The sequence below is a fragment of the Nannospalax galili genome, unplaced genomic scaffold (genome assembly GCF_000622305.1).
Source record: "Nannospalax galili isolate Female #2095 unplaced genomic scaffold, S.galili_v1.0 scaffold83, whole genome shotgun sequence".
Lineage (NCBI taxonomy): Eukaryota > Metazoa > Chordata > Mammalia > Rodentia > Spalacidae > Nannospalax > Nannospalax galili.
Window position 1 is genome coordinate 2,525,006 of NW_008352659.1, and position 23,747 is coordinate 2,548,752.

The 23,747-nt window shown below is 54.1% G+C and overlaps 1 protein-coding gene across 4 annotated transcripts in view; it reads left to right on the forward strand.

Annotated features, from left to right (window-relative positions):
* Positions 1–7,267: 7,267 nt before the first annotated feature.
* Positions 7,268–23,747, forward strand: part of Zmiz1 (zinc finger MIZ-type containing 1) — a 214,604-nt gene continuing 198,124 nt past the window's right edge. Inside the window, exon 1 of one of the 4 annotated variants that reach the window (XM_008849842.3) lies at positions 7,268–7,913. The gene's annotated coding sequence lies outside the window, so the exon portion shown is untranslated. The remainder of the gene's footprint in view (positions 7,914–23,747) is intronic. The other 3 variants (XM_008849839.3, XM_008849838.3, XM_008849841.3) reach the window with 3 other exon arrangements.

The window sequence follows — 23,747 nt, forward strand, 5'->3', positions numbered from 1 at the left end:
ACACAGGTAGAAAAGCTTGTTTAGTGCCACACAGCCCAGGAGGGGTGACACCAGGGGACTAGAACCCATGTCTCCAGCTCCTGGGCCCAGGGCTCTTTCTACGGGACCAATGGGATGAACCTCTGGGAATAGGGGGTCTTTCTATGTATAGGGTTTGATTGACATGTTTTCTCCATCAGAACATCAGCTCTTTGGTAGTATAGACCATACCTGCATCTTCCCTATTGGATCCCCAGTGCCTAGTTCTGTGCCTGGCACACAGCTTGTAGCCAGTAACTGTTTGTTGACAGAGTCATTGATATGTCTGAAATCCTGTCTCCTGGTAGCCTCTGGGGACTGGGAATGCTATCCTCTGAGACATCACTACCTGAGTCCTCATTCCTGCTTGGTGACATGAAATCAAGTGATCAGAGTTCAAATTTTGACAGAACCCTTCCCCATCCTACCCCCATGACCTAGGCCAAACCACCAAGCCTCTTGAACCCCCATTTTCTTCCTCTACAAAGTAGGTTGTGCAACCTACCTGCCTCCTGAGGCTGCTGTTGTGGCACTTGCAGAAAGTGCTTTTTACAAACTCAAAAGCACTGTTCCCATAGGGGAGGGAATGAGCTTGAAAAGTTGGCTCTGGCAGCAGGGGCAGCCCAGGGCTTCCTGGTAGACCCTGGCTAGTGACCAGAATATTGTTCTCACATGGCTGATGGCTGGGGTAATCTGGATCAGACTCGCTCATGGCCTGGGAAGCCAGGGTTCAAAGTACAAGATGGAGCTCTCAAAAGGGAAATGAGGGCGAGCAAGGAGATGGCCAGGGAGCCTGGGGAAGCCCTTTTGAAGACCAAAGGGTAAATGGGTAACTTTATCTCTGTAGAGCTGTTTGATGTGCCTCCTGTCCTCCACCCCTGCAGAGATGGGTAGATAGAGAAATGTCTTGCGCTTGCTCCAGAATGAAACAAGTGTTCCAAGTGACATCATGGACAAGAAACTTATGCAATGCCCCTCACAGGCATACGAAGTTCTCGCCTGCCAGGAAGGGGTCCAGTTTGCCTCTTATAGACTGGGGTCTCCAGGTGAATGAGGAAGGAAAGCATGGGGGTGGCTCTGCTCATCTGGCCCTCCCAAATTGTACCTGATATTTGCAAAATATCAGCAAGTGGAGGGTGTCAGCTAGAACCCCCAGTGGGAAGCAACATAGAAAGGCCCTGTGTCAGAAGCTAGACCCATGAGCAGCCGGCTCCTGCTCTATCCTCTGTGACAGGATTCTGGTTGGCACCAGCTGCAGTAGGGAACAATGCCTGAATTTCTCTCTCTCACTCTCTCTTTCTTCTTTCATTTTAATTAAGGAGGGGAGAAGGACCAGAGCCACTCACTGAATACCTCAGTACCATCAAGGCATCTGGGATTGTGTGACTTTTAAAAAAAGAGTCCAGTTGCAGGGGTCCCAAGGCAGGCTGCAAGGTGCAGGAAGGCCCTGTCACTCTGGAAGCCTCGATGCTCTCCTACCCTTACCGTGTGACCTTCAGCAGGTCCATGTCCCACTCTGATCCATTTTCCTATAGTTTCTCTATAGCTTGCCCCCGTTCAATACTAGTTAGTGCTCTTCTTTCCCCAAACTATTAGAGTGGCATCTGATACGGGAAGTCCTCCTGGGAGCCTGATCTGCACATGTGGACCCAACCTGTACTTCATTGCCTATCAGCTCACTGGGTGACAGGATGGAGCAGTGAACCATTCTTCTCCTAGGGTAGAGGGGGCTGGGTGCCAATAAGCTTCCAACTATGAAGTCTTGCAGTGGCAACTGAACTTCCTCAGTCCTTGGTTTCCTTATCTGTAAAACAGAGTAATTAGAATGAAGTCTCAGCTCAGGTGAAGATCAGAGTTCAAGGGCATAAGCTACTCAGAGGCTGGCCCACAGCAGGAACTTAACAGGTAGTCGCTATGGTCCACTGCTTGGGAGGCAGGGCTGGCAGCATACAGGGATGCAGATGAGGTAGACAGCTTGTCTGGTGATAGGTAGCATAAGAAAAAACTCCTGAGGCAGGAGGAGCCTGTGTAAAGGTGGTCAAGAAGGAGTACGTATGTGATGATGGTACTCCTGGGAACATCCAGTATAAGACAGGACAGGCAGGCAAGAGGGCATGAGAGGCCTGTATTTTGGAAGAGAATGCCACGTCTGAAAACTTCTGAGGGCAAATGTGGGGCAGGAAGCACACTGTTCTTTACTCTGGGCTGTGCTCTAGCCTCCCAGCTGTTCATACGCCAGCCCCAGCCTGTGCTCTGGTGGACCTCTGGTGCTGGGGAGAGGGTGCTGCAGGAGACCACCCAGCTCTCATGCTGGCTCTGTACTTCCCAGTCATGTGGCACATGCAACGCTACCTCCTCCCTCTGTAGCTCAGCTTAGTCACTCATAGAAGTGCTATTGTGAGACGCAGAGGATGCGAGACAACTTGTGCATAAGATGTGACTGGGTAACAGGTCCTAGGCTGGGTTTGGTGGCTCACACCTGTAATCCCAGCATTTAGGAAGCTGATGCAGAAGGCTGATGTAGCCTGGGCTACAGATTGAGTCTGAGGCTGGCCTGGGCTACATAGGAAGACCATGTCTCAAATCTCCCCCCTCCAAAAACATAAAGCAATAAAAAGATGTTAGGTCCTAGCTGGTCACAGTCCTAGGCATCTTCCTCCAGGTACATCAGTTTACTGGGGCTCAGAGAAGGGAGGGAAATCCAACTGGAATACAGGAATTGAGGGAGAGGCATAGCAGGGGAGGCTCAGCCTGCTAAAAGGCACAGGCCCTCTGTGATATAACCATCTATCTCCAAGAAGCACAGGTTCAGAGCTGGGTGGGGCCCAAAGCTTCCTAGTCCACCTATAGGTGAAGATTAAATGCAGTCCTATTGGTCACTGGCCAGGGAGGCTCAGAACAGAGATCACTTCCTGGCAAGTGGTTGAGTCTTCCCCAAAGCACCTGGAAGGTTACCTCATCTATACTGTACCTGGCGATCAGATGAGCACAGGACCCCATTCTCCCTGACAGGGTGCAGCCAGACCTGGAACCCCACCCTGCTGCCCACCTCCCAGTAACCAACGAACCTCTGTGCTTTTCCCTCAGACTGGAGATACCTGGCTGGAGACATGGAAAGAGAGGACACCCCAAGGTGCCCAGCTCCTAGGGAGCACTGAGTTGGATTTTCCTTCTGTGCCTGTAGCACTAATTAATTTGCATACATTCTGGCTCCAGGAGTGGAGAGGTCAGAACTGCCCTGGCATGCCTGTCTCCACCTCAGCACACTGCCAGCCACCTGGTCTAGAGTTCATACTTACTGCACTCTGCATACATGAATCCCCTGCAGCCCCAAGGTGCTCGAGTCTCCCACTACTGCCTTGCCCCGGCCCTTGGACTTCCTGCTTCCTGGAACCCAGGCACAAGGCCAGGTCTAAGCAGGGACTCTCTTCTTGATGACTCCAATAGGTCAGGAAAAACTAGAAGTGCTTCAGTCTGCTGGAAAGGTGGCTGGGGAGCTGAGCCTGCATTGCACAATCCACACTCTGGTGGACACAGAAGCTGCCTCTTGAGCCAAGGGACACATGAGTCTGCAATGACTGGGCAGGGTGCACCTTCTACCTCTATACTTCAAACCTAGGTCTGTCTCTGCTGAGGCTGAGACTGGGAACTCAGGGCATGAGCCTCAGCAAGGTCTGATTACTGCTATGAGAACTTATGAGAAAGCAATCTGCCTAAGGCCACACAGTCTCTGGTTTCTAGATAAGACTGGAGCTGGGGTTGTCAGCCAACAAGAAACTGTGCCTGAGCTCACACCCTGACCCAAGAGGACACCATTTACAGTCCACTTTCCTTTGGAGGGGATAGTAATGCCCTTAACTGCAGGTAATGCATTAATACTCAAGATGTTCTCTTCCTGAACACAGGTAGGGACCAAGTAAGTCCCAACTTCTTCCAAGACCCCAGAGAGAGCCAACATCCTCAGTTACCTCCTTGGGCAAAGGAGCAAAGACAGCTAGGACCTGGGAGTCTCAATGCTTGGGGTCTACGCCCCTACCTCCCAAGAGCCCAAGGCAGGATTTCTCAGACTTGTACCACGTCTGGTGGGCTGGGAAGGCTGGAAACAGCGCAGGCTCTGTATGACTGAGGCTCTGTCTTGCTAGATTCCTCTGCCCTCTGTAGCCATTTCCCTGTTTCTGGATACAAATACTGGTTAGAAAGGGGGAATAGAGGGCCAGAAAGATGGCTCTTTGGATTAAGATGCTTGCCACCAAGCCTGATGATCTGAGTTCAGTCTCCAGGATCCAAATTATTGGAAGGAGAGAACAAATTCCTACAAGTTATCCTAGACCTCCACACACAACACCCCCTCCCATACGTGAGTACAATATAATATTTTTTTAAAAGAGGAGGTGAGGGCTGGAGAGGTGGCTTAGTGGTTAAGAGTACTGGCTGCTCTTGCAGAGGACCTGGGTTCAATAGCTAAACTCTCTGTAACTCCCGTTCCAGGGGATCTGATGCCCCCTTCTGACCTCCTCGGGCACTGCACAAGATGAGTGCACCTACCTACATGCAAGCGATACACTCATACACATAAAATAAAAATAATAAAAAAGATCTGGGGTGCTAGAGAGATGACTCAGCAGTTAAGAACACTTGCTGTTCTTCTAGAGAACCTGGGTTCGATTCCCAGCACCCACATGTTGGCTAACAATCATTTGTAACTCCACTTTCAGTGGTTCTGACACCCTCTTCTGGTCTTTGTGTGGCATTGCACGCATGTGGTGTACTTACATACATGTAGGCAAAACACTCATACACATATAGTTAAAAAATAGTAACAAATAAAAAGGGGGTGGGGCCTTCTGGGCAGGAGCATTTGAACATGAGCATTTACCCCTAAGGTCACCTTATCTTCCACTTTTGGAGGTGGCTAGCTCTGGTTACTAGCAGAGGGGTTTCAAGAGAAGGTTGAGAGGGCTGTGAGCCCTGACCTGGGTGGTCAAGTCAACAGGAACTGGCCCAGGTGTTGGCTGGGGCTGGATTTTTGCATCCCAGCTCTCAAACACTCAGAAACTTTGGCAGGGGCTTTGGAGCTGGGGGTGGAGGTGGCCTTCCAGGTGTGAGTGGCTGAGGACAGGAAGCTGTGGCCCCATTCAGCAAGCTGAATTCTCACCTTCCAAGTCAGGCCTTCAAGGATTCCTCAGGCTGCCCACCTCTCCAACCTGGGCCACCCAAAACTGGGGGGAAGGGTGGCTCCTTTCCACAGGAATGTGCTGGGATTAGGCCTTCCTGATGTCCCTAGAGGTCTGGACATGATTTCATGCTGCCCATCCTCCCCAGGGACGTTCAGCTGCCACCTATGGGTGGGTGGGGGAGCAGGGTGCTAACAGCCCATTCCTGGTGACAGGTTCCTCCTGGACTGAGACTGGAAAGGAGCACGTTCCCTTGCACCCCATGGCAGCAGGAGGCAGAATCTGCCCCGGGAAAATTAAGTAGTTTTCCAGCACCCAGGTACCCCCACCCCACCTCCCTGTGGACAGGAGGCAGCCTGTGCCTTCAGGAATTCCAAGGTGAGTTCACGGCTGCCAGACCATCAGAGCCTTGAGAATGAATTCAAAGCTGGCAGATGCATTTTGCCTTCTGTTTTGGTGGTGAAGGAGTGATCTCTCTGGCCCTGAAGGAGTTCAAGCCGAGGTCAGAGCAGCCCTCTGAAGGATGTTTTAAAATGGGGGCCTGTGGTGGGGGAGCGCTTCGGCCTGCTCCCCCTGTTGGTCCAGGGTCCACTCTGATAGCACCCTAGAGACTCGGTCAGCTACCCGCGAGTCTGCTTGGCACGTCTGCGCTCCCATGCGGACCTCGTCAATCAAGCGGCCCTGGCGCAGGACTTCTTCCGCCCGACCCAGGCCCCCGGGGAGACCCCCGCCCCAGCTACCCGGTGCCCAAGCCCGCCCCCAGCGGTGTCATTGTTCTCTGACGTCACGCTGCGGGCCCGCCCCTCGCCCCCCACCTTTCCTCCCCACCTCCCGCTCAGCGATCTGGCGACCCTGCAGCCTCCGTCGACCCTGCAGTGCAGGGCTCCCCCCGCGGCCCGGCAAGGGCTGCGCCCCCTTGCGCTCTCCCCAACTTGCCTTTGTTATTCCAGCTCCCTTCCTCGCCTTGCCTCCGACACCGCGGAGGCCTTCAAAACACGGAGCGCGGAGTCACCGCTACACCTGGATTCTGAAGCGAGCTCTGGCCCAAACCTCCCCCGCCTGTCCCGGAGGGCTCCGCGAGCGTGCGCGCGTGTCCAACCCGGACGCTGACTGGGATTAGGACTAGGGTCCCTCTAATCAGGAAGGGGGTTTTGAGGAAAGGATGTGGAAGAGTGGGAAGGGGTCGTGTGTGTATGTGAACGTGAACACGAACTGTAATGCGCAGGGGACTGCTGCTTGTTTTGTTTTTTAAGGGTACATGGGGTTGTGTACAGGGCTGTTTGTGTGTACAGTGGTATGAGTCTGTGTGCGCGGGCGTATCTGGGATGGAAAGTGTGAGTGTGTGCAAGCGTGTTGGGGGGGGCGCAGCGTGCGTGCCGTGCTTAGAGTGGGCGCAAACGTGTATGCCGTTTGTGTAGGAGTTTCTGTGTGAGTGGCAATGGACGTTAGCCAAAGGGAGTGCGCACTTGGATGCTCTCGGAGCTGGGTCTGCGGGGGGGAAACCCCGCGAGTGGGCGCACCTAATTGTGCTTCGTGAGTGCCCTCTGCCCATCACAGGGGCAGTGCCCAGTCCTAGGCAGGGAGCTGGTCAGGGCTCTCCAGGTCTCCCCTGTGTCCGTGCGCAGCGCCCCGGGCGCTCCCAGGCGTTGGGGCATGATGGCATCTCTGGACTTCTAGGGGTGTAGGGTACATGCGGAGCGCTATGCACCCCTCGCTCCCACTCAGCCTTGGAGGGAGGCGCACTTCAACCTCTCCTGACGTCACCCTAGGTGGTGACGGTGGTGGTCCCCCGACCTCGCAGGTCTTACTTAGGGCTCTAGGAACAATCCCCAAAGTCTCTAGGGTAGGCTTTGGGTATCTCTTGTTATCATCCCCAATTCGGATACCTTGACAGCGCCCGTGGCCCCAGTGCACTGGCAGAGGGGAGATGCAGGAGTGGAAACGCCTGCGGGCCGGTGATTTTGGTCTTACCAATGCTGTCCTCCCTAGGCTCAGCATTCTCTGGTCTCCAAACTTATGGGATAAAAGGGGGGAGGTGGGGGCGGAAAGGAGCAGTGAAGGGAGGGGAGAGGAAGAGGGAGGAGAGTGAACCAGCAGCTTGGGGGTGTGTGTGACGCGGAGCCCATCACTGTCGGGAAGAGAAAATCTGGAAGAGCGCTAAAACCAGGGAGCTGGGGAATAAAGAGAGGAAAAGAGGGAAAGGAATGATCGAGGCGAGGCAGAAAGGAAAGGGAAAGAAAGAGCGTAGAGAGCGAGCCAAGGCAGGCGGAGCAGTGCAGGCGGCAGTGGCGCTCCGCTCCCTCCGAAACTCTGTGCCGGCTTTTGCGGGTGGCCAGCGGCGCGGGGCCCTTTGGAAATAGAATAGCCAATGTAATCTGACACTTCAACTTGCTCGGCTCCGGGCGAGTTGATTCACTTACTCACCCCCTAACGCCGAGTTCCTTTTCACTGTCTGTGGACATTAAAAAAGCGAGCGGCGGCGGCAGGCGCCCGGGAGAGCGAGCGGCCGGCGGGGCGAGCAACGAGCGGCCGGCGGAGCGAGCGAGCAGCGCCGGCGCAGCGCGTTGACCCCAGCCCGGGCCGGCGCGGAGCAGGAGCCGGAGTCGGAGCCGAGCGGATCTCGGCGCCCTCGCTGCGCTCCTCCCGGCTCCAGCCGGCCCTACCCGGTGGCGGCGGCGGCGACGCGTCCTCCAGCGGTGGCGGCGGTGCTCGCAGTGCCCGGTAAGTTTGGGGACTGAGCCAGGCGCCCGTTAGCACCGAGTCTTTCACCCGCTGGCCGCAGATGGTCGGGGTGCTGCTCTGGGGCTTTCCCTTTAAAGGGTCAGCTGGGACTGGGCGCGAGGGACCGGCGGCGCGGGCTCAGTGCGCTACCCTCAGCGGCTCCGGGGCCGAGGCCCTGGCGACCAGCTAGCGCCCGGCTGCGCCGTGCGGCTGGAGCTGAGCGCGGGGGCGGAGGATCCTCGGGTGTGCGGGGCGCCAGTGCGGTAGTGTGCGCGCGGAGCGGTGCCCGCCTCCTACCGGCGCGCCTCCAGCCTTCGCTCGGAACACCCGGGAGCCGGGCCGGACACTGATTCGGAGGCGGGAGGGAAGGACCCGGGAAGGACTGCCTTGGGTCTCCCCTCGCCTCATTTGGGAAGATACGAAGTTGTGCGCCCGGAAGGCGCCGGATTTCAGGGTGCCCAAGGGTGGTGGTGTTAAGTTGTGCACCCGAATTTCAACGGAGAATATACACTTTTGCAAATGGGAGGTGGGGGCGCGGTTAAGTTGTTTTGAGGGCAGAATGGCCCGGGGAAACACGCCGCGCAGCTGGAGGAGGGTACCCCGAAATGAGTGTGTTGGCTGCTAGTTAGGGCTTTGCAAGCGGAATGGGGCTTTCAGGCCAACGCCTGGCCGGGGCTGCCCCAGCCTGGAGGTGAAGCGAGCCCAGAGGGGAGATGTGCCTGTGTGTGTGCGCGCGCGCGTTGCAAATGCGAAAGTAATTTCCCCGTGTTCTTTCTTCCTCTCTATCTCCGGCGGCGGTGGCCCCCGAGGAGTGGGAGGCCGGCCGGGGCGGAGGTTGAGGGGCCCGGCCGGGGCTGAAGCTAGGGTCGGGATGGTAGAGGGAGGCTTTGAAAGCTTGTTTCACATTCCTGGCGTCTGGGCTGGAGAGAAAACAGTGGGGAGCGCTGCCTCGCTGTCTGGGGCGCGGGCTGCGGGCGCGCGTCGCCCCCTGGCCGGAGACATCTGTCCAGGAAGCCGGCCGGGCTGGGAGAGGGCGCCGGGCGGAGGGCAGGCTCCCCGCCCGGGAGCGGTGGGGGCGCGGGCGAGGGGCGGCCGCCTCTCCCGGCCATTGTGCGCCAGCGGGTTTTCACGGGAGACTGCCCCGGAGCCGCCGGAGAAGGCCGGGAGTCGGCCACAGCCCCGGGTTTAAAAGACACTCCAGGAATGTAAACAACCCAGGCGGGAGGGCGAGCGGACGGGAGCGCGCCGGGACTGCCGGCTCGGCCCCCCACCCTCCTCGGGGGACAGCCGCTCGGCGGGACCACCCTGCCCTACCCCTCTACCTGCCGCAAACTTTTCCCTCCTTTGCCTTCCAGTTCCACCTCGTGCCTCCAGCCGAGAGCTGGGCGAGGGCCTCTCTATGATCCCGGGGACAAGGTGCCTGGCATCCCCGCACCCGACCCATGGAGCCTGGCGGCCAGATCCCTGCCTTGATGCCGCGAGCCCGGGCCACATCTCCCCCCGGAGCTGCGGCTTCCTGGGCCGGCAGTGCCCGAGTAACTGGGGCTTGAGCCTGCCCGCCTGGATAGCTCTCTGGCTCCCTCCCTGCCTCCCTCTCTCCCTCCCTCTCTCCTTCTCTCCCTCCTTCCCTCCCTCCCGCGGCTCCTTCCCCCCCCCCTCCTCCCCGCTCTCCCCCTTCCCCTCTCCCCTGACTGCTTTTCCAATGCCCTGACATGAGGGAGGAAGATTTAACTTGGCAGCCCAAACAAATGTTCTCTCTCAGATCTCCAAGAAGCTGGAGGCAGAGCTGGCGGGGTGAGGGCACTGCTCGGCCAGCCATTACCCCCTCTGCGCTGCCAGGGACATTCGAAGCCCCCTGGGTGAACAGTCCCAGGCATGGCTCAACCTCAGAGATTTAGAAGGGCGGTCGGGGGCAGCGCCTATGGAAACCCCTGGCTTGGCCGCTGCATGGAGTCAGGGGCTGGAGCGGCCTCCTGGTGCCAAGCGTTTTCGGAAGGGTTTTCTTGAGCAACAGTTTGTCTCTGCTACAACCTGGGAAGTAGGCCTGGTAGACCAGAGGGTTAACTAATGCAGTCTCCTCCTCCCTCCCTCGTGGGTGTGAGGACAGGCTGGTTACACAGGGCAGGGCAGGAGGCCAGAGGCTGTTCCCAGAGGTGCCTGGGTTTGCTTATTATTGTTTTTTTGAAGGTACAGATAAAGGGATGGTAACTGGGGCTGGAGAATCCGGCTGCTGGTGAATTCCAGCCTGCCTCCCTGTGTTTGCATGGTGGCGGGAATGGAAAAGTTGCCTGTGAGCAATTCGGGAAGTTTAGATGAGGGAGCAAGTCTATGGCCTTTCTTACCCCGGCTGCTTTTTGAGGGGGTCCAAAGCAGGGGGAATTCCTAGCCCCTTGCTTTCAGCTCCTTGGCCCCTGTGCGGAGGCGAGAGGGTTTGTGAATACCGGGGAGCTTTGTGCTGACCTTTCCCTCTTCAAGTTGAGGATGTCGAAACACCAGCATCAAACAAAAGGCACATTGAAAGAGCCCTGTCTGCCTAGGAGCGCGTGTGGCTTTGGGGCCAGGAGAGCGTTTGGAGGGAGCTGGTGTTTTTCTCTTGAGTTTTATGATTTTGGTCGACTTTTGTTTTTCCCGAAAAGACAGAGCATCTCCTGGTCCCGAGTCACACCGTTCTGAGATGCAGTTTTCACATATGAATCAGAAGTTGAGACTTGGGAGCTTGGTGGCTGTGGCTGGAGGAGGAGCTATGGAGTTTTCTCTGGCTCGGACTGGGGTTGTGCGATTTTCAGAGTGCTGCTCACAGAGAGGGGACTGGACTTATGAAAAACTTTGAATAAATACCCTTGTCTATGCAGAAATGGGCTGCTGGCTTCTTTGTGGGGACAAAATGTCCTTTTTCCTCCTAAGGAAAGGAGGAGGGGAGGACCCGGGGCAAATGAAGAAAGGCCCAGAAGCTGGGGTTTGGCTCTGAAACTGCAGTTCCTCCCCCATTCTCCCTCCCTCTTTGCTGTGTGTTGTGTTGTGTTGTGTTGTGGTGTGTGTGTGTGTGTGTGTGTAAGAGAGAAATGCTTTCGTAGCCACAATTCCACAACTCCATCCCTGACCCCCATTGAGATGACCCAACCATAGTACAGGTGTGTCCACAGGTTGACTTATTCCAGAAAGTCACAAAAAGGAACCAGTTCAGAAAACACACACTTCATTTTTCCTTGACTGATGGGGGTGGATAAGGAAGACACTGAGGCCAGTGTGTATCCCAGGAGTCTGTGCAAGAAGGCCTGTGTGGAAGTTTGAACTCAGATGTCTCTGCTCTGGGCCTGGTCCATTGAGTGTCTTTGACCAGAGGTCTCAGAGTAAAATGTTGCTGTAAGGAATCTGGGCACCAACAAGTTAATTTTGGGAAGCATCTGTGGGCATGCCAGCAGGAAATCAGGAAGTAGGGCCTGCCAGGTTGTGACTAGGTCCCATACGTTTCCATTCATAACTGCTCCCATGGGTCTTTGCCAGGCTCCTGCCCCTGCTGCATCTTTATGAGGTTCCTTAGGTTTTGTGTAGACAACAAAGGCTGCTGCCCTAATTACCCCTGACCCTGACCCTAGGGCTGCAGTTTCTCCTGGTGACTGCTGGATCCTCTCAGCAGGATACCGTGGCCTCTGCCCGGGCACTCTCTGGAGGGATCTTTGTCCTGAAGAGCCCCTGAGGCTGGGGTGGTGGCAGCCTGCCTGAATGCTTAAAACCTGGGCTCAGAGCTCCAGCCTTGAGACTGAGGTTAGGCCCTCCCTCTGGAGTGGAGGGAAGAATCACACAGCAATCCTACCACACACTCTAGAGAAGGGGAGATGAAAAGGTGTCCGGAGACTAGCCTGCTGGCTATTCTCTGCCTAGAAGTTGACTGAGCCTCAGTCTCCTGTTCTGAAAAATGAGTTAAAGCACAGAACTCATCCCACATGGTTGCTGGGAGAATGAGGCAGATGCGGACACCAGGTCCCCTGCAGGCTAGGCAGGCCCTAATGCAGGGTGGATAAACCTCAGAGGGGCTAGATTGAGGGTAGGGGGGTGCCGGAAACGTTTCCTAGAAATTGCTATCTACATTTACCTCCCTGATCGATGACCCTGAGTTGCATGCTGAGTTGAATACCTTCTGGGGAGCCACACCTGATCCTGACTTTGGGCTTGAGATGCTGAGGCCCCTCCCAACCACAGACTCATTTTTCCTTAAAGATGGTGGAGTTTTAAGTCCTGATACTTGTAGTGGGGCTTAATCTTACAATGGCTGTTGCTAGCCCTACTGACAATAGCCTGTTAGGAGTGGGGAACGGTCTATTCAGGGGGATCCCTGTCATTGGCCTTTGGGTGCTAGGCTGGCCTCTTAACACTTTCCTTGTACTGGGCATGACCTAGAAGGGGTTTCATGATGAGGGTGGGGTCAGATTAGGGACCCAGGACTGATGAACTTAGTGAAAGTCCACGGAGTGAAGACAGTGACCCTGAAACCTGCAAGTGTGCAAGATACTCTCAGTTTTTGTCCAGCAAGGACAGGAAGACCAGCCCAAAGAAATAACTGCCCACCAGCCATTGGCTGCCTGCCAAGCACATGGGGATGGGAGTGATCACGGCCCTGCCTTTGCATGGTACTTGGTTGATCTAGAAGCATTCTCCAAATTTATTTGACCCCAGTAGCAACAGTGTCAGTTAGCTACTTTATGGAATTACTTCCATTTAACAGAGAAGAAAACCAAGGCTCAGAGAGGTCAAGAGGCTGTGGCTAAGCCAGGATTCAACTCCAGGAATAGGGGTGAGGTGATGGGACGGGGTTAAGCAGCAGTTGTTCTCAGGAAGGGTTGCAGGTGGGCCTCCCTGCATCTGGCAGCACACGGTCTACGCCCCCAGCAGCTGTGCCTCATTTTTTTTCTGGCCCAGTGCCGTTTGTCATTTAGGTAGAGCCTCAGATGCTGTGCTGGCCGGGCGTTTGTGTGCACCGGCTTCAGCCCAGCATGGCCCCAGAGCAGGAAGCAAGACTGTCCCTAGGCTGCTATGGTTTCTATAGATACTGAAGGTGACTCAGACTACCCCTCCTGGCTGAGTCAGTCCCCAGTCTATGTAAGGTGGCTGCCCTATGGGGCCCCTAAGTTCTGTTGCCTAGTGGCCAGCACTCTTGTACCTGGTCGTTTGGAGCCCAGTTGAGTGCCACCCTTTGACAAGGCTGAGGCTAGTGGGATTGAGCGTAGCAGGTAGCTGGGTAGCCTAACTGGTACCTCCCTAGGAAGCCTAGCTGGCCTGGCCTGGCACACCTGTACAGGTAATGAGTGTGGCCCCAAGGGCTTGGGGCCTGCCCCTCCCATCAGGCCCAGCTGCCAGGGTTACTACAGGATTGTGCTGGGGGAGGCTGGGGTGTCTGAGCTAATTAGATTTCTTAGATTTCAACGCTCCCCTAATCCTGTTAGCTGGGCTGTAATTGTAACCACTTCAAGGTTTCGGCCATGGCAGGCTGTTGAGGACAGACGGCACAGAGACTCTGCTCTGCCTAGCCTCAGCCCTAGACAGCCGGCTGGGGACAGGGAGTACCTTCCCAGGTCTCCAGGGTAGGAGGCTGAGGGATGAGAAGCGTATACGCCTTTATTTATTTATTTATTTATTTATTTATTTATTTATTATTTATTTTTTATAGCATTTCAGAACCCTAAGCTGTCAGAACAGATATGGTCCTCCAAGATCTCCAAGCACAAACCCTTGTCAGAACCAGTGGGGAAATTGAGGCTTCAGAGGGACAAGGACTGGTAGAGGGCTTCAAAAGCTATGGAGGCTTGTCTTGGAGACTTCAGGGCAGATTTGGAACAATGAGGACCTTTGAACCATCCCTCCACACCTGCAGGGACAGGGTTTAAGGGGTCCCTCTGTCCTTAAGTCTGTTTTCCAGTTGGTGCTTATGCATGCCACCCGCCCCTCCCCTCGCATATGTGTACATATGAATCCATATGGTCACTCTTCTTGATTGCCTTCCTTGTGCTCCAGTATGGGCAAGTCCGACTCCTCTTGCCCACTAGTCTTTCCCAAATCCTCTTCCAGTCCAGTTCCACACAGGCCAGGACATGGCCAGGACATTGATGGGGAAACTTCAGAACCGCCCTACTCCAGGCTATGAACTCCTAAGCCTATAGAATTAGGCAGCTGCCTGTCTTTCTATCACAGGAAACTAAACCTTGGAAAGCAATGATTAGTTTCATACAAGGTCAGGAGTGCACAGGGCCTAACTGGGCCTGACACCCAGGCTCTGCCAGCTCGAGTTCATTAGACGTTTATTGAACATCTATTGTTGACCAGGCCTAACCTCTTAGCCAATCTTCAGTGCAACTAAATAAAGTCTATTCGCAGGGAGGGTGGGGCTGGCCTCTGAGCTCATTTTAAGGGTAGCCCCCAGACCTCCCACAGTATGCATGTTTGAGTGTATGCACACCCATGCGTGTATGTTTACAAGTTGACTTCAGAGAAGCTGTGAGCGAAGTCAATCAGATCCTCCAGAGAAGGTCCAAGGTTTCATCTACTAAGGCCTCTTCCACCTGCTCCACCCCCCCCCATCTCTTTCATGCTGACTTTTCGTTTATATGACTGATGGCTTGCCTGCCTGCTGTCATTTCCTCTGTGGACAAGGAAATAGGGCAAGAACCTGCTTGCTCCACCCTGAGAGTCACCTGTGTCAGGCCCAGGTGACAGCTGCAAGGCTATGGACGCAAGTGAATCTTGCCCTGTCCCCACCTCCTGCCCCAACCCTGCCTCCCTGGGCGTACCTTGACCCTGACTGGGAAGTTCAGGACACCATTCCAACAGCCAGCAACCTCCCTGAAGGACCAACAGAACTGGGAGCTCTTTGGAAAGAGTCCTGAAATTTCCTCCTGGAGTTTGCAAGCACAAGGGGCCCTTCACTGGTCTCTGACCTTTCAGATGACAGGTGGGGAAGCCTAAGCCCAGAGGGGTGCAGGGACTGAGATGGCTTTCCTGTAACAGGGTGTTGCAGCAGAGGGGCTGAAGAGGGGTGGTTTGGGTAGAGGGATCAGTGGACCAGTGATGTCCCTACTGTTCCCATCTTTAAACCAGTTCCAGACACTCACAATATCCTAATACCATTCTGTGAACACATTTGTGTCAGGCTTCTCTCCCTCCCTCTTCCCTTTCCCTCCCTTCCCCCCGCCCCATGTATATACTCACCTGTGCACATGTGTGTGGAGGCCAGAGGTCAACCTCAGGTATTGTTTCTCAGGGCAGATACTTTTTTTTCGGTCTTTTTTGAGACAGGGTCTTTCTGAAACCCAAGCTGGCCTAGAACTCACTGTGGATCATTCATCTTTAAAATTTTTTAAAAATTTCTTTTATTTTCTTATGTGTACGAGTGTTTTGCCTACATGTATGTAAGCACATCCTGTGTGCAATGTCTGTGGAGACCAGAAGAGGGTGTTGGGTCCCCAGGAAATGGAGTTAGGGACAGTTGTAAGCTGCCATGTGGGTGCTGGGAACTGAACTCAGGTCCTCTGCAAGAGCAGTCAGTGCTCTTAACCACTGAGCCATCTCTCCAGCCCTACTACCTTGCTTATTTTGAGACAGAGTCTCTCACCAGGACCTGAAGCTCACAGATTTGGCCAGGCTGATGGGCCAGTGAGCCTCAGAGACCCTCCTGTCTCTGCTTCCCCAGTGCTGGTATTATAAGAGCACACTACCACACTGGAGTTTTCACTTGGGTTCTGGGGATTAAACTTGGATCCTCTGGCTTGCAGGCGCTTTAGGGACTGAGGCATCTATCTCCCTACCCGTTTCAAGCTTTTCTCTGGCTGCCTGGAGTCAACTCTCAGCTCCACCCTTTGTGAGCTCTAAGACTTCAGGCAATTTATGTTTTATGTCTCTGACCTTGGCCTCCACATCCGTAAAGGATTCATTAAATGCTCTAGCAATCACTAACATACTACCTTCCCTATAGGTTGAGAAGCTGGAGAGTGTTTGCTCAGTGCCTGGCATATAGTAAATGCTTAGGGAACAGCAGCCTTAGTCACTGTCAGCAGTGTCCTCCCACAGTCTTACCTGCAGTGTAAGGTTGCTCAAGGTCAAGTTGCCTCAGGACCAACCATAGCTTTCTGATTCACTGTCCACAGAGCCTTCTGAAGCAAGAGAGGGCTGCTTGTCTTCTCTTAGAAGCTACCAGTAATAACCCAAGGACATTTTATTTCAATCCACCAGAGAGGCCTGTTACCCATGGAGAGTGTTGAAAAGGCGGAGAATTCATCCAGCTTCCTGTAGGAGAACCTCACTTTCCCTCCTGCAAACTGAGGCAGATGATGCTACAACTTCCCTTCTGGCTTATGCTGTGTGATGAAAAGGCCTAGTATAGACCAGGCCTTGGCACCTGCAAAGCGCTGTACAGAGCCGCCCGTGAAGGGAAACAGAAGGTGGGACCTTAGGCTGCTCACGGACTCCTGACGCTCAGTTTCCTTATCTGTCAATCATGAGCTGAGATGACATCATGGTGTCTTGCCGTGGGTCCTCAGAGCAGCACAATCCCCCCAACTCAATTTGCTTGTGAGAAAATCTTACAGTAAAGAACACTGTACCTCATCCTGCCCCCCTCACCATGCCCTTTCTTATACTAAAGATCCTTAGGAACTTGCTGAGAGATCCTGAGCCATCCATGGCTAGGTCTAGTGGGGTTTAATTTAAATTCACCTTTCCAGGGCTTCTCACAGGGAGGACCAGGACCGAGTCACGTAAACTGAGACCCCCACCCCCCATTAGAGTCTGCTTTCTTGGAAGTTGTGCCTAACTGCCTAACTTCCTTCCAGCTTACAGGTTTAAGACCAGTTTGGCCTTAGAAAGTGGACCTTGAGGATTCATGGCATAAAGAGGTATGGGCCCTGTAGTCGAGAGCCACTCTTGCTAGTGGGCACTCTTTTGGAGAGATGGCCCACAGGGCTGGCATCCCCTGCTCGTGAGAGAAATGACTCAGCTTGTTGTCTTGTAAGCTCTCCTCCTGGCCACATTCCAGCTCAGTGACCTCTCCAGTCAGAGGACATTGCCTTTCCAAGCCCTGCTTCTCACCCAACTTGGCATTTTACTGGTGAGGAAACTGAGATGGAAGAAGAGAAAGGACTTGACCAAGGTCTCTAACAGTAGAGGTCCTCTGGGACACAATGCCTGGCTCAGGGGCCAGGTGGTCCCAGGGGATGGAGGGTGAATGGTAGGTAGGAGTGGCCTCCTGGAACAACTGACCTCACTAAGAAATAGTCCCATCCCCTGCTGCATAGGTTATGCTGTGTGTTGGTTGGAAAGGCAGTAGGTCAATTTTGAATTGCCATCTTCCGAGTCTGGAGGTTACTGTCAAGCTGGCTGGGGTAGCTGTGGGTCCTGCCTAGGTTAGCATCTCCTCCAGGACCTGGGGACCCTGACACTGCTAAGAGGTCACTCAATCCTCAGAAGATCTGGCCACCATGGCTTGCTGAAAGGCGTTCTATGGGGGCTAGCCTGCTTCTGAGGAGAGGCAGCCTGGGGCCCTGAGGAGGGCTGGGCCTCGAGGAGGGCTGTGACTCCCATCTAGCACTGTGGCTAGGCCATGTCACCTCCCTGGCTCAGTCTTTATATTTCTGGCTTTCAGGACATTGTGGCTGATAAGGGGGGGGGGGGGCTGTTATTCTCCCCGCTCAGGATTCATGGGCCCCTGAAGCTCCAGGACCTCCTTGTTTGTGCCTCAGATCCTGTGAGAGGATTGGAAAGGTCAAAGGAGAATTCTAGTTTTGTGTTGATGAGGGCCTGTGGAGCTTTGCACGCCACCTCTATTGATCCCTTGTGGAAGGATGGCCTTCAGTGCCCCACCCAGCCCCTGGTACTCCACATGTCTGCTGTGCCTCATCAGGATAGTTGTTCCCTCTCCTTTATACAGGAGTAGACATGCTTCAGGGGTTGGAATCCTTGTGGGCCCCAGAATTCTCAGGCTTTCTGCCTTGGATAGGCTTTCTCTTTGCTTGCTCCCCAGAGATGCCTAGGCAGCATGATCCTTGCCACCCATGGGCTCCATGCATCTCTATTTCCAGTGTTCCTGGGACCTTTAGTTCCCAAGTCCTCAAGTGACCTTGGCAGCTACCTCTTTGATGCTTGTATCCTTGTATGCTCTTGTGTATGACATCCCTGGTGCTGTGGGTGACCTTGCGTACCCCCCAGGGATGAGATTCTCTCTACTGCCCAGTAGTTCCTTCCACCTGGGAACGTCCATGTTACATAAAGCCTAGGAGGGCACCTGAGACCCAGATCTCATCCCAGAACCATGCAGAACACAGGACTCCCTCCAGTACTGCACAGTGGGATTGTATCACCCAGAGACTACTCCCACAACTGTGTCCAAGGCCTGAGTTGGCAGAGTGGGCCCTGGAGGACGTACCTTTCTCCTCTTCTTGAGCTTCCTTGCTTTCTCTGCATCTGGGAAGCTTGAACATATCAGGCACAGGGAAGTGATGCACTTGGTTCCCAGGATGTGGAAGTGGACTAGGGAGGCACCAAGGTGAATTGCTGGGGCATAGGGGAATAGAGTGGCTGACATGTGTTGATCAAGCAGGGCCCTGTGCTGGGTGGCTTTAGAAGGTGATTTGTCTTCTGGGCCTTTCGTAGCATGTTCATCCACTACTAAAAGTGGAGCCCCGTTCAGGGAGGTAAGGCAATATGACCGAGAAGTGCTTCTCCACAGCCCGCCTTCCACTGGTGCCTTGCTGAGCCTGATTTGCCCTTTCCCAGGCATCTGTCCAGGTGCACCCCATCCAAGCATCTTCAGGCTCCCAAGCCTGCCGTGCTCTGCAAGAAGCACTGGGTTTGGAGGCAGAACTGGCCCTGCTTCCTGCTGCAGCATCCCTTGGGGGCTGGCTGTTGGGAGCATCATCAAATGGGAGGTCCTGTCCCTGTAACTGCTGTGGAGTGTCACTGCGTCATAGAGTAGTGTCTTATTACCATATGCAGTGATAATAATGTCAGCTTAGATCAGGCCAACCCCTCATTTAGCAACTGAGTCTGACCCCAGAGGGACAGGTTCCTAGCTGAGCTGGAATATCAGTTTCAATCCAGGTATCCCAACTGCCCAGTGTGTGCTTGCCCTGGCCTGGGACTTCCACCTCATCTTACAAAGGGCTGGGCCCTGTGCTTTTGGCTGTGTTCCCCAGAGCTGGGGCAGGCACACAGGCCTTTATTCTCTGTGATCTCTGGGGGACAGCTGGTCCCCCAGCATGGCCTGGACCATAGGCTGAGCAGCAACTTTGATGTGACTTTCAGGGTGCCTTCAGCCCTCAGGGTAACGTGCTTCCCTGTGAGGGTTGAGGAGCATGGGTACCAGGGTTGTGTCCCTCACCAGGCTGAGAACTAAGCTGTGGCTTGTGTCTAGTCCAGGTGTTCTGCCCTTGGGGACAGTAGTACCCAAGACCCTTTGGGCTCCCTTGCCTGGCTTTCCAGGAAAGGTGAGCTCACGTTTCATTCATCCTGCTTGTTGAGCACCTGTCAGGTATGATGACAGGCCCTGGGTACAGTCTTGAACTTGACAATCCTTGCTTGCATTCAAGAAGATGAGACAGTCAGCCAGTCAACAACTCAGTGATGTCATGAGTTATAATATATACATAGAAGAAAAACAGGTGGAAGAAAGTGGGTGCAGATAGAGCATCTGTGGATAGGATGACTGGGAAATGCTCTTCTAAGCAGATACCCTAAGGAGGTGGGGGAATGAACCCAGTGACCATCTGGAAGAGAGGCTCTGCAGGCAGAGGGAATGGTATGTGCAAAGGCCCTGTGCAGATACGTGTGTGACATACTCTAGGAAAGGCAGGGAGGCTAGTGTGGCTGGATGGAGTGAGAGAAGGAGCGACTTAAAAGTGGAAGTCAGCAAGGTGACCAGGGACCAGGTCCCAGATGTCCCTTGTGAGATCAGGAAGTGCTGCTGATGCTCCAGGATGTGGAAACTAGTGGAGGATTTTAAACACAAGGTCTCTCTGGTTGGGGCACTTGAGAAAAGACTGGAGGGAACAAGTGTGGCAAGCAGAGACCAGCCTGGTGCTCTTCTCTTTTTGCTTTTTGTGGAGTGTGCATGCGTGTGTGTGTGTGTGTGTGTTGGGGATGGAACCCATATTGCATATGCTAGGCTCTCTACCACTGAACTACACCCCAGCCAAGCTAAGTAACCTAGAAAAGGGCGCTGTGGCTGCTGGAGGCAACCACAGCATCAGACCCTGGATATAGGCAGGTTCGCTGAGCCGCTTGGGAATGCGTCACAGCATCAGACCCTGGATATAGGCAGGTTCGCTGAGCCGCTTGGGAATGCTTGGCCACCTCTCCAAAACAGGCTGAGGGCTTGTGGGGGAACTTTCCCAAGTCACAAGTCCTGGGGGCTTCAGCCCTTTGTCTCTTGTGCTTATCACCTGTCTTGCTAGAGCTGCTCTGTCCCAATGCCCATCAAACTCTTAAAAGAACAGACGTGTGGGAATGTGTCACAGATACCCCAATCCACACCTTTCTTTCCAGCAAGTTCTCAGCCCTTTGCTCCTGGTGCTTTCTGTACACTTGAGTGCCAGTTCTCTCCCTTCAACCTTCCATTCCTCCCTCCCTTCCTTCTTTCCTTTTTAGTACTAGGGATTGATCCCAGGTCCTCACATATGCTAGGCAAGTGCTCTACCACTGAGCTACATCCCCAGCCTTCTGTGTTTCTCTGTTACTTTTTCTTCCTTCTTTTTTTTAAAAAAAACAGGGTCTTATGTAGCCTGGTCTAGAACATACTGTGCAGCTGAGGCTGATCTTGAATTCCTGACCCTCCTACTGTAACCTTCACAGTGTTAAGATTGAAGGCGTGCACCGGCACACCTGGATTACTCGGGTGGCCGTCAGATCCGGAGATTTGTGTATTGCACTCCATCCCAACTTCTACTTCTCACTCTGTCTCTTTTTAGGCAGACTCTCACCAGGTTGTCCAGGCTGACCTTGAGCTTACTAGGTAGACTTTGAACTTTACCAGGTAGACTTTGAACTTTCCATCCTCTTGTCTCAGTCTCCCAAGAAGCTGGGGTCACAGTCCTGAGCCACGAGGCTCACCTGGCATACCAAAGTTTTTCTAATGTGCAGATCACCTTCAAGTTCTGGGCCTTGGCATAAGCCATTTCCTCCAGTTTGGTGAACTCTTACTCAAAGAGGCCAGTTCAAAAGCTGCCTCTTTGAGCTTCCGCCCCTCCCCTCTCTTCCCTTCTCCCTTCTTCCCCTCCCCTCTCACTTAGTTCCCTAGGATTATCTTGGGTTGGGGCTGGAGCCTTCTCCTTTCATACCCCCTCTTTCCTTCAGTGTCCTCACAGCCTGGCCCTGGGCCCACACAGAGGAGGTAACAAAAACATTTCAGTGTATTCCTAGAGCAGTAGCTGGTTACTATGGAAACAAGGAAGTGTTGCAACTTCCTGAACTTAAGGTTGGGGTCAAAGAAGGCAACTCTGTCTTGTCTCCAGGATGATCATGCCCAGGTTCTTCCTAACTCCAAGTTGCCTGTGGCAGGTGTAGTCCCATCTTTGAGCCTCAGTTTACCCTTCAGATAGATGGAGATATTGGGATTGCTTGATTTGTTGCCTTAACAAATCCCCGTGACTCCTGTGTTCCCATGTAACCACAGACAGGCCCTTTGCCCCCTGCCCCCGGCCTCAGTTTTCCCACTCTGTTCACGTCTCTCCCTTAAAGATGCATTTTCATCTAGTGTATAAATCCATATCTTTATAGCCTGGTTGCTGTCAGCTGCACCTGGATTCCTGTACTGCAGAGGCACAAGGAGGGACGTCCTGGTGGCCAGGCTGGCAGTGGGTGGAGCACAGGGGGGTGGGGGGCACAGGGGAACCAGGCCAGCTGACTCCAGTCTAAAGTGGCACAGGCCCTGGGTCACCTTCTCTCACTCTGAGGATGGCCTGAGCCAGCCTGGGTCAGAGTGGCCCTTGCTTCTGTTGGACACTGCCAGCTTTGCCTTCCAGTACCATACTCTGAGGACCCTGTACTGCTGCCCTCTGGCCTGTCCCAGGTAGCCTCAGAGGCTGTCCCCTGCTCACAGTGGTAGGACCGAATGGTTGGGCAGTGTATTCTCACTCTGTTTCCTTTCTCTGCCTCTTTTCTTGGGTCTTGAGTCAGCCAAGTGCAAGCCACAGCCTGGCCGCTGCTTCCCCTGCAAAACGACGGCCCAGAGCACAGACAGGTGCATCTAGGGACAGTGCTGGTCTCGCCTGGCAAAGCAGCCAGGCAGAGCCAAGCAGCCTAGCCCAAGCCTCACTACCATGTGCACCTGCCACTGGACAAGTGGCATCAGGCTTTGAGATGCCCACACCCACCCTGGCTCCTGCAGGTAGACCAGCATTCCCAGCCATGCTTAGGACCAGTGGGACCTGGAGGAAAAGGCTCCCTGTGTACTCTGGCTCAGCTTGTCTGTAAAATAGGCAGAGTGAGGCTGAGTAGACTGAGGCTGGCAGCCTGAGTCTTCTAGAGCCACATCATACTTTACGGAACCACCAGTGGCAGGTAGTCACAGGCTTCAGCCCAGAGATGTCTGGGAATCTTTCTGGGGAAATGTAAGCCTGAATGCTGGAGTATGTGTAGCTCAGTGTTCGCCTAGCAGGCTGGGGGCCCTGGGTTGCTCACCAGCACAAAGGGAAGGAAGGAGGGGTGGGGGAAGGAGGAGGGGAGTCCTGGGGAAAGAGAACCCCTGTGTGGCAGAGGGGGTACTAGACCTGGTGGGGAGGGGGAGGGCGGGAGGGAGAGAGGGAGAGAGAGAGAGTCAGTTGGTCAGTCAGTCAGTTCTGTTTTGAGTACTTCTGTTTCTGGCTTAGGGAACCAGCACACAGACATCCGGATAGGTCTTTCCTGCCTGTCACTGGGGGCGGTGTGTCTTGCCCCTAGGGCAGCACTGGGGCCAGTAAACAGTTCTGGCCAGGGTCTATAGATGGTGGTTCCCATCCATCCCTGCTACCTCTCAGTCTAGTGGTCTAGTGAAGCCCATGCTCTCGCTGCTCCATGGGGCATTGAAGCCCAGCCTGCAGCTCTGTATGCTCTTGAGGACTGAGCCTTTTTGTCTGCAGGGTAGGCAGAGTCTTGACAGTAGACCCTCCCCTTAGCTTTCAAGTCAGGCCTCGCCTCTCAGATATTCTCACTTTGCTGGGTGGAGGTGGGTGTGTGCACTTGCGTGTAGAGACCAGAAGACAACCTTGGGTGTCCTTCCTTAGGTGCTGTTCTTTCTTTGTTTTTATTTGTGTGTGTCTGTGTGTGTGTGTGTGCACGCACATATGTGGGGGCGGGGCACATGTGCTACAATGTATATGTGGAGGTCAGAGGGTGAGAGAATTTTTCCAGTCTATTCCCTCCTTCTACCTTTATATCAGCTCTAAGGATCAAACTCAGGTTGCCAGGCTTGTGTGGCAAGAGCCTTTCTTCACTGAGTCCTCTAGCTAGGCCCATCTTGTTTGTTTGTTTGTTTGTTTGTTTTTTGAGACATTGTCTCACTATGTAGCCTTGACTGGCCTGGAATTTGCTATGTAGATCAAACTGGCCTCAAACTCTCAGAGATTTGACTACCTCTGCCTCCTGAGTGCTGGGATTAAAGGTGTGCCCAAGCCCCTGATCAACCTGTCCCTGCCTTTCCAGTGCTGAGATGACAAGTGTGCCAGCTTTTTCGCATGGCTTCTGGGGTAGCAAACTCGGTTCCTTAACCCACTGAGCTATCCTCCCCAACACCAAGGTTCTTGATTTTGTTAAGAAAGCATCTTGTGCATAGCTGCAGAGGCCAGCTTTTCATAGTGGGGCAGTAAGAGACAGAACGTC